Raw genomic sequence first — 10,160 nt, 5'->3', positions numbered from 1 at the left:
CCTTGAACCCGAAGAGATGCACCTGCCTCTGCCTCCTGAATACTGGGATTAGGTTGTGCCACCGTGTCTGGCCGACTTTTTCTGTGTTCTTGATTGGGTATTGTAATGTTTTCTGTGTATATGTGTGAGTGTTTCTCTCCAGTATTGAGGGTCAAATCCCAGGACATTGCTTTTGCTAGACAAGTGCTATATCACATCTAACCTTGGTTTTTGTAGAGTTTTGTTGTCTTTTATTTGTTTATTTTGGGGGGGTTGTTTGTTTTAATTGGCTCAAAACTATGAAAAGTGAAAACTACTATTTTTTTTTTTTTTTTTAAAGACAGAGGCTCACTTTGTAGGCCTGACTGGTCTTGGACTCAAAGATCCACTTGCTTCTCAGTGCTGGGATTAAAGACATGAGCCACTTTGCTTGGCTTCTTTTTTATTTTTAAATTTTGTGTGTGTGTGTGTGTGTGTGTATGTATGTATGGATGGATTGTGTGTATGTACGTGTTTTGTGTGTATGTATGTGTTTTGCATGTATGTATGTGTTTTTCGTGTATGTATTGTATTGTGTGTATATTTTGTGTGTGTTTGTATGTATTGTGAGAGAGAGAGAGAGAGAGAGAGAGAGAGTGAGTGAGTGAGAGAGTAAGAGAACAAGCAGCACTGTGCTTGCCTCAGTGAGTGTGAAGGTAAGAGGACACCTTGCCAGGAGTTTTTTCTTCCCTTTCTCCTATGTGGGTCACTAGGATTGGACTCAGTCAGGTCTCTTGGCAGCCAGGTGCCTTTACCCATTGAGCCATTCTGCAAGCCCCAAAACTGATTCTTCTTTTTCATTTCCCAGGACTTCTTCACATACTCTGACAATGTGTTTATTGAGTGACTAAGCCGTGAAGGAAGAAAAGCAATTAGATAGTAACGAAACAGTGCATTTAGGAGACCCCGTTTGCTTCTGCTTTGATACTGTATAGATTTCTCTGCCCCTGACAAGAATTTTTTCTGAAGTCTACAGTTTGTAGTGGGTAGCCTCTCTCAGTCCTTCTGCCAGAGAGCATCACTGGTTTTTGCCAGTGCCTGCAGAAGCCAGACGAGCTCACTGGATCCCCTAACCCTATATAGATCTTCTTTTTATTTATTTATTTATTTATTATATGTAAGTACACTGTAGCTGTCTTCAGACACACCAGAAGAAGGTGTCAGATCTCATTACAGGTGGTTGTGAGCCACCATGTGGTTGCTGGGGTTTGAACTCAGGACCTTCTGAAGAGCAGTCAGTGCTCTTAATCTCTGAGCCATCTGGCCAGCCCTATAGATCTTCTTAATATACTTTATGAAAGTAAAGAGTTCTCAGCAATGTGGAGGCAGAGGCAGACAGATCTCTGTGAGTTCAAGGCCAGTCTGGTCTTCTAGGCCATGGATGAGAAACATCTCAAAATAAGAAAGAAAGAAAGAAAAAACAAAGGAAAAAAGAGACAGAGAAAACAAAAGAAAGTAAAGAGGCAGAGAGGTGGCTCAGTGTGTAAAAGCGCTTTATGTGCAAGCATGATGACCAAGCTCGATCTCCAGACTCACTGTGGGAGGGAACCAGCTCATGGAAATTACCCCCTTGACCTCCACATACATGCCTTGAGACAGGTTTCTCATCCATGGCCTAGAAGACCAGACTGGCCTTGAACTCACAGAGATCTGTCTGCCTCTGCCTCCACATTGCTGAGAGCTCTTTACTTTCTTAAAGTATATTAAGAAGATATATATAGGGCTAGGGGATCCAGTGACTTCTTCTGGCTTCTGCGGGCACTGGCAAACATGCAGTATACACTCAACACAGACAGACATGCAGACATCCATACATTTAAAAAAAATGTGCCAGGTGATGGTAGCTCATACTTTTAATCCCAGCACTGGGGAGGCAGGCAGATCTCTGTGAGTTTGAGGCAAGCCTGGTCTACAGAGTAAATTCTAGGCCAGCCAGGGTTACACAGTTAAACCCTGTCTCAAGAAAAAGAAGCATGTTGGCTGACTTTGTTAGCCATAAAGTGGTTTGGCTGAAACTTACCTTAGACAGTACACAGTTTAACAGTAAGCCTTTGATAAAGAAATTTTGGTGAAGGGTCACCTCATTTTTCTATCTCCCTGTGGTTGAACATGCTTTTCTTACCTGTTAAAGTCTTCCCTTCTTATGTCCCTAGTGCTTTTGAAATAAGTCTAAATCCGTTTCTCAGACTGGCTTTGAAGTTGGTTGATCCTTTTGCCTTATCCTGCCAGGTGCTGAGATTTCAAGCCTTGACACCATGCCTGCCGCCCTAGCCCCTAGCCCCCTTGTATTTTTTGACGTTTTGAAGGTTCCTGTCAGATTTGGGTTCAGCTCTTCCTCTCAACTACATTTGGTCTCTTTGTGCTCTCTCACTCCTGACTGATGAAAGAGGCAGGCTTAGCTAGTGAAGAAGTCATGTTACTTGAGGCCATAGTTAGTACTTGCAAATGCATGGTTCTCTTCTATAGGAGTCCATTCTCACAGGTGGAGAATAGAGAGCAGAAGTGAAAATATTATTGCTCAGAATTAGGGGCTCCTTTCTAAGGCTGTGACCATAATCATGCTCTCAGATAATTTTGGTTTCTATCCCCCAAGAATGTCGAATTAAAGTTGCTTTCCCCTTTTAAGTTGGCTTGTGAGTTGCTCTTGGTTAATGAAATGTACATAAGAGTAATGCTGTAGTCCTTTGCGGTAAGAACTTCAACCATGAATTTGTTACTCGCTTTCCTTCTGTTATGGCGGCTGTTGTTGCTCCAAATCACTCTGGAACCAGAATGAGCATGAGAAGGAAGTAAAATGTCACTGGGTTTTAGAATAGAATAAAGCATTTTTATTTTATTTTTTATTAGATTTTTTCATTTTATTTTGTGTCTGGATGTTTTGCCTGCATGTATGTCCATGTACAGTGTGCATGCTCAGTGTCTACAAAAGTCAGAAGAGGGCATCGAATCTCCTGGAACTGGAGTTACAGATGGTTGTATACTAACATGTGGGTGCTGAGAATCAAACCCAGTTCCTCTCAAGAACATCTAGTGTTCTTTACTACTGACCTACTTGAATAAAAAATTTTGGTCTCAAAGGTGGTCCACTCCTTTCGTCTCAGCATTTGGGAGGCAGAAGCAGACAAATTTCTGTTGAGTTTGGGACCAGGGACCAGGCTGGTCTACATTGCATATTTCAGACCAGCCAGGGCTGTATAGTGAGATCTTGTCTCAAAATTTTGTTTTTAAATTACGTGTGTGTGTGTGTGTGTGTGTGTGTGTGTGTATGTGTGTGTGGGAGAGAGAGAGGAGAGAGAGAGAAAGAGAGAGAGAGGGAGGGAGGGAGGGAGAGAGAGAGAAAGAGAGAGAGAGAGAGGGAGAGAGAGAGGGAGAGAGAGAGGGAGAGAGAGAGAGAGAGAGATAACAAACCAACACACAACTGTCTGGAGTAAGTTCTCTCCTACCCTCCTACCATGTGAATCCCTAGGATTGAATTCAGGACAACATGTTTAGCAGCAAACACCTTTACCTGCTGAGCCATCTTTCTGGCCCTAGAATTTTTCCTTAACTAAAGTATAACCTAGTTTATATAGATTAATACTAAGGAATTAGTGGAAATCTTGCTGAAATATACTGCCCTACTTTAAAGTACTTTTTCTGTGTAGGAGTCTCTTGCAGAACTTCAGAAGTTCAAGAAGAACTTCAGTTATATATCAGAATTCTCAGTTCAGGGTCAATCTAGGATGTGTTAGACAAACAATAACAACAAAGAAACCCTTCCAAAATCCTCAGTTGCTTGGATGCCGACTAGGAGGGCTCGGTGTGATTCTAGTGGAAGCAGAAAGGTTTGCTTGTTAAGACTTGTAGCATTATTTCTGCCCAGAGGTAGTGGCCTCACTGTTTACCTCTGTGCTTATGGCTAGGGTGACAGTGGACTGTGATCTTTAGTTCTGTGACATCACAGGGCATGGTAACATGGCTATGTTTCCTAGCTTTTGTGCTCTTGTCCAAAGGGGGAGTAAATGTGAGAGATCTTACACAGCTTTAAACTGTTGGGTTTGCCCTAAGGTTTATTTTCACAGAGCCTGGAGAAATAGCTCAGCAGGTGAAGGCACTTGCTGTCCAGCCTGAGAATGAGTTCAGTTCCTAGAACTCACATGATAGATAGATAAAACCAGTTCCATGACTACATGTACACCTACACACACACACACACACACATGCACACCATAAGATACACATGCCACCACATGCAACATATAGCACAAATAAATGAATACATGAGTTGAAAAAAATTAAAAATAAGGAGGTACTATAGTTTGGGTACTTAAAACTAGTACTTTTGATTTAAAGCCCTCATTTGAAAAAAAAGGTAGTATATTTGTTTTTGTTTTTGTTTTTGTTTTTGAGAAATATGCCTTCTGGGTGTTGGAATTGAAGGTGCATGCCACCACATCTGATTTTATTTTTTACCATGTTAAAATTTTTTTTTCTTTTTTTTGGCTTTTTCGAGACAGGGTTTCTCTGAATAGCCCTGGCTGTCCTGGAACTCACTCTGTAGACCAGGCTGGCCTCAAACTCAGAAATCCACCTGCCTCTGCCTCCTAAGTGCTGGGATTAAAGGCGTGAGCCACCACCGCCCGGCTAAAATTTTTAATTATGTTCTTCATGCGTGTGTGTGTGTGTGTGTGTGTGTGTGTGTGTGTGTGTGTGTGTTGGTGTATAGGGAATGGCAATTGTGGACAACTTGAAGGAGTAGGTCTCTTGTTTCAACATGTAGGGCCTGGGGAATCTAACTCAGGGTGGGCAAGAACCTTAGCATCTACTTCTGATGCTTTCTGATGCAAAGTAGATGCTTCTTCCTGAGCATCTACTTTGCCCTTAGCATGCTTTTAAAAAACTTGAGTTTGAAAGTAGCTTTAGACTTATAGATGAATTGTAGTGCAGAACCATGGTGCATTTATAACAGTGAAGGCACCAGTGCTGGAATAGAGCTTTAGAAAATGAGTAAACGTGCTTACTGGGACTCTAGATTTATTTCCCTAAGTAGGCTTTCCCTGTTCTAAGATCTGAGCTAGGCCTGCACATTATGTTTGAATTTGACATGCTTGTAACAGTCAGGGATGTGGGGGAGGACAACTGGATGCTTGTGGCATGAATCCTTGTGGAACTGATTTTACAAAGAGCAGGAAGTGAGAACAGTGCTCATAGTCGGCCAAAGAGAAGGGATAATGTGGAAAATATCCAGATACACTGAGCAGATCTCTGCATAGCACTTCCTGTTTATGATGACTTGTTTTCTGGAGTTCTTGAATCTAGCATCTTATTAATACAAATTAATGAGATCTGTCTAGACATAAATTTCAATTGAGTTTTTAACCTTTTTAAATTAGGTGGTCTATCGGGAACTACATTTAGCAGCTAATAGGATAGTCTTAGCAAAAATGACATTAGCGTTTATTCTCTGTTGCAAAAAATGTCCTCCAGAGGACGAGAGGCCTTTTCTGGTATAAAATTAACAAGGAGCCAAACTACTTCTATACTTTCCTTTGGTGATATTAGCAAATGGCCTTTATCTTTTCAATAGCTTTATGATCACAAAATGATTGTAGGAACCCTGACCACTGTGTCTTTCAGGTAAGAGGAGGAAGTGGGGAGACTAGTCCTTAGATTAGTTAGTTCCATTACAAGAGCTTTCCCAAAAGCTTCTTTCTCCAGCAGCTTCTGAAGTTTCCTCATTGGTCAGATAGCTCTAGAAGCAGAGGAATCTGGCCTATTGAAAACCTAAGTAAAATGGGAGTGTTATCAATGAAAGGAGAGATGGGCGTGGATCGACAGCTCTGTTTCTACTACAGCAAGATAACTATGTAGAATGAGAATCATATTGCACTAGATTGTTGTGGTTATGGAGGTGGAGGTCTTAGTCAGTGTTCCATTACTGTGAAGAGACACCAAGACCAAGGCAACTCTTATAAAGGCAAACATTTAATTGGGACTGGCTTACAGTTCAGAGGTTTAGTTCATTGTCATCATGACTGGAAGCATGGCAGCATGGAGAAGTAGCTTAGCATTCTACACCCAGATCTACTGGGCCTGGCTTGAACGTTTGAAACCCCAAGGCCCACCTCAGGGGCACTTACTCCAACAACTCCAAACAAAGACTGCCAGTCCCTTAGCATTCAAATATATGAGCCTATGGGAGCATTCTTGTTCAAACCACCACCACAGTGGAAGTGCTGGGAGAAAATTAAAATTACCACACAGTTACATGTCAGGAGCATGCTCTTTAGCCATAAAATATGTGTCAGTTTGAGTCATTTTATGGTTAGTGGTTAACCAGGTTTGGTCATGCCAGTAGCAACACTGACTTTGTCTTACCTGTCACTCCAGTGCCGGACATCAGTGGAAATGGCTTCTATGGTCTTGCCGTGTGCCCTTCCTCTGCCTTTCCTTCAAGTTTCTTAATTTTGCCAAGGGAAGTAAATATTGGCTGCTTTAATGCAAAGGCCACGTCTTGTCAACCTGCCTCAGACCTACAGGGAGCTCATTCTAATCAATACCTGAAGTCTAGATTAGTGCAGATACGGCAGCCTTTATTATTCCCAGTGTGACTCCTCCAACATTGTAATATGAAGGTTTCAGAAGTACAGAAAAGTCAAATTATTCAGTGCACATTCATATGTGTCCATATGTAGACTCCAAACTTCATTTTGTTTGTTTTCTTATGGCACTGGCAACCAAACCAATGCTTGAGACCAGAGCTTTGGGCTTGCTAGGTAAGCACTTTGCTGATGAGCTGTGTCCTCAGCAGTTCATTTATGAATATGGTTTGGTCCTCTGCTCAGTGAGGACAGTTAAGAGACACTCAGACCAGCCAGTCCACCTGGAAGAGACGGAGATCACCAGAGCACCCTGGAAGAGGCTCAGACCATTCATCTGACTTTAAGAGACACTCTGTGACCTGTGGAGCCCCTTGTGGCTGTGAAACCAGGTGAACTCCAGGTTTCTAGCCATTGTGAGCTGTCACCCATGCTGACAGCTTTTATGATGGTCTGTCTTTGAGTTATTTCTGCTCCTGCCAGGAACCCCAGTAAAACTCACTGGTTCACCAAGTTAGACTTTGGTGGTTCTCTTACTGGTTGAGTAGACATTTGTTTGTCTACCCAGGAATAGTGTCTCTCAACATGAGGGTAACCTCAAAGTCCTGACCCACCTCTACTTTCCAGTTGCTGGGATTGTCACTGACTTTTAATTGACTTCCCATGTACAATCATCATTTCCTTTCACTCTTCTGTCAACTCAGCAAATAGAATAATACTCTTATTATCTATAGTAGTATTTTCTATATTATTCTGTAACTTATATAATTGTCTTAGGGTTTTATTGTTGTGAAGAGACACCATAACCAAGACAACTCTTATAAGGCAAACATTTAATTATGGTTGGCTTATAATTTCAGAGGTTTAGTTCATTATCAGCATGGTGGAAAACATGGCAGCATGCAGGCAGACATGGTGCAGGAGGAGCCAAGAGTTGTGCATCTTGATCCAAAGGCACCCAGGAGGAGACTAGCATCTATAAGCAGCTAGGAGGAGGCCGTCTTCCACACTGGGTGGAGCTTGAGCACTCGGAGTGTTCAAAGCCTGCCTACACAGTGGCACAGGAGCACACCTATTCCATGGGCCAAGCATATTCAACCAACCACAGTAATAATGGGTCACTTCATATGTTACAGCTGTTTTCAGAGCACTTCTAATAAAGGGTCACCTGTGAACCAAGGGTCTGAAGAGACATCTCTCAGTGGATGATTAAGAGTACTTGCTGTTCTTGTAGAGGACTGGGTTTGGATCCAGCTCCAAGGGATCTGATGCCCTCTTCTAGCCACCAGAGGCTCCTGAACACACCTGGCACACACAAAAAATAGCACTCATAACCTGAGATTTCCAAAAGAAAAAAGCAAACCCATGTGAAAGATTATTCAAAGCTGCTGACTGATTAGAATTTCATGAAAACAAACCAAACCAAACCAAAACATGCCATTTGTTCAATGTCTTTTTAGTGCTATGCCTTGTTAGATGCTAGTTTAGATAGCTTACAGTCTCTTTTCTGGTTTAAGTGGGAACATAAGAGAGACCAGTGAGTGGAAAGAGATCGTGTAGGTACTTTTGAAGGAATTCACTGCTCATGTGCTGTGCTCCGTCAAGAACACAGGTGCAGGCTGGTTTTCTAGAGGTGTGCGTTCTACACTCTAGTGGGGAGATGACGGCCAAGTTGTTGCCACTATAGCTTTCTGCAGCCATAGTGGTAGTCTCTGGTTCTCTTCACCCTCCAAAAACTTGAAGCACAACAGCTGTAAACCTGAGAATGCCAAGGGCTCCACTCCTATCCTTGAGCCAGTTCTCTGTGGTGTGCCCACTGGTGATTGTGTTGTCATCTCTCATGCTCAAACTCATTCTAAACCCAGAAAGAATAATAGTATAGACATAGCACTAGGTAAATGCTTTACCATGGAGCTATATCACCAGCCTGAAAACATTGGGAAGCGTGTGTGTGTGTGTGTGTGTGTGTGTGTGTGTGTGTGTGTGTTTCAGTACTAGGAATTGTATCCAGAGCCAGGCAGATGTTCTACCATTGAGCTATATTCTCAGCTTTTTTATAAGTTTGTTGTTATTTACATTTATCTATTACTCATTTGGTTGGGGGGAGCATTCCCTCCAGGTATTCCCTATGGTAGTCATAGGACAGCTTGAGAGAATCTGTTATTTTCTTCACTTGGGTTTAGTGGTAAGTGCCTTTACCCCTTGTTACTATTGCTGTGGTGAAACCCCATGACTAAAAGCAGCTTGGGAAGGAAAGAATTTACTTAGCTTACACTTCATGCCACTGTTAAATATTGAGGGAAGTCAGGACAGCAACCCAAGCAGGTTAGGATCGTAGAGGAGCGCTGCTTACTGACTGGCTCCTTATGACTTACTTAGTCTGCTGTCTTACACCCAGCACCCAGGACCACCAGACCAGAGCTGGCCCCAGCCACCATGGGCTGGGCCATCCTACACCAATAACTAACTTTTTAAAAATGCCCTACAGGCTTGCTTATTTTTTCAGTTGAGGTTCCCTTCTTTCCAGTGTCTCTGGCGTATGTCAAGATGATATAAAAGTAACCTGCACACCCACACATGACTTCTAATGACTACAGCCTCCCTTACAAAACTTTGAAGGTGAAACTCTGTAATCATGGGCAAATATAGGCTATCCAGGATGTACTAGTCTTGCTTAGGTACTGTGAGCTACATGGCAGTGTTACTAATGGAATTTGGGACACATAATGTAGACACATAACAAGCTACCATATGTATGACCTTTGAGTATAAGGATCAATGAAAACTTCAGTTTAATATAAATGTTCTGTTTATTACTTATGAAGGTACAGAAAACTAATATTTTACAGATACAATTCAGAAAGCATTCATATGAGTAAAAGCAGATATGTCAGATGTCAACGGTGATAATTCTGGGTGCTGGGTGGGAATAGGATGACTGTGCTTTTCTTTGAACTCATCAGGGATATTTGTGCATTTTCTTTTTGTTAAAAGTAAACAACCAGGCAGTGGTGGTGCACACCTTTAATCCCAGCATGCAGGAGGTAGAGGCAGGTGGATCTATGTGAGTTTGAGGGCAGCCTGGTCAACAGAGTGAGTTCCAGGACAGCTAGGACCCTGTCTCAAAAAAAAAAAAAAAAAAAAAAAAAAGCAAAATAAAATAAAATAATTGGGTGTTGGTGGCACACACCTTTAATCTCAGCACTCTGGAGGCAAAGGCAGGTGGATCTCTATGAGTTTGAGGCCAGCCTGGTCTACTGAGTAAATCCCAGGTTAGCCAGGTGTCTTAGTCAGGGTTTCTATTCCTGCACAAACATCATGGCCAAGAAGCAAGTTGGGGAGGAAAGGGTTTATTCAGCTTACTTCGACATTGCTGTTTATCACCAAAGGAAGTCAGGACTGGAACTCAAGCAGGTCAGGAAGCAGGAGCTGACGCAGAGGCCATGGAGTGATGTTCCTTACTGGCTTGCTTGAGTTCCAGTCCTGACTTCTTTTGTGACTAAGACAAATTGGTACCAGAAGTGGGGTATTCCTGTGACAACCTGACCATGTTTTGGGGAGGAC

At 42.4% G+C, this 10,160-nt stretch overlaps 1 protein-coding gene across 1 annotated transcript in view; it reads left to right on the top strand.

The window, feature by feature from the left end:
• The window catches only part of CUNH20orf194 (chromosome unknown C20orf194 homolog), a 133,412-nt gene that overhangs the window by 1,365 nt on the left and 121,887 nt on the right, over positions 1 to 10,160 (top strand). The gene's annotated exons all lie outside the window — the stretch shown is intronic.

The sequence above is a fragment of the Mastomys coucha genome, unplaced genomic scaffold, assembly GCF_008632895.1.
Source record: "Mastomys coucha isolate ucsf_1 unplaced genomic scaffold, UCSF_Mcou_1 pScaffold15, whole genome shotgun sequence".
Taxonomy (NCBI): Eukaryota; Metazoa; Chordata; class Mammalia; order Rodentia; family Muridae; genus Mastomys; species Mastomys coucha.
Note: the sequence above shows the minus strand (reverse complement) of the source record. Positions and strands in the feature narration are given on the sequence as shown.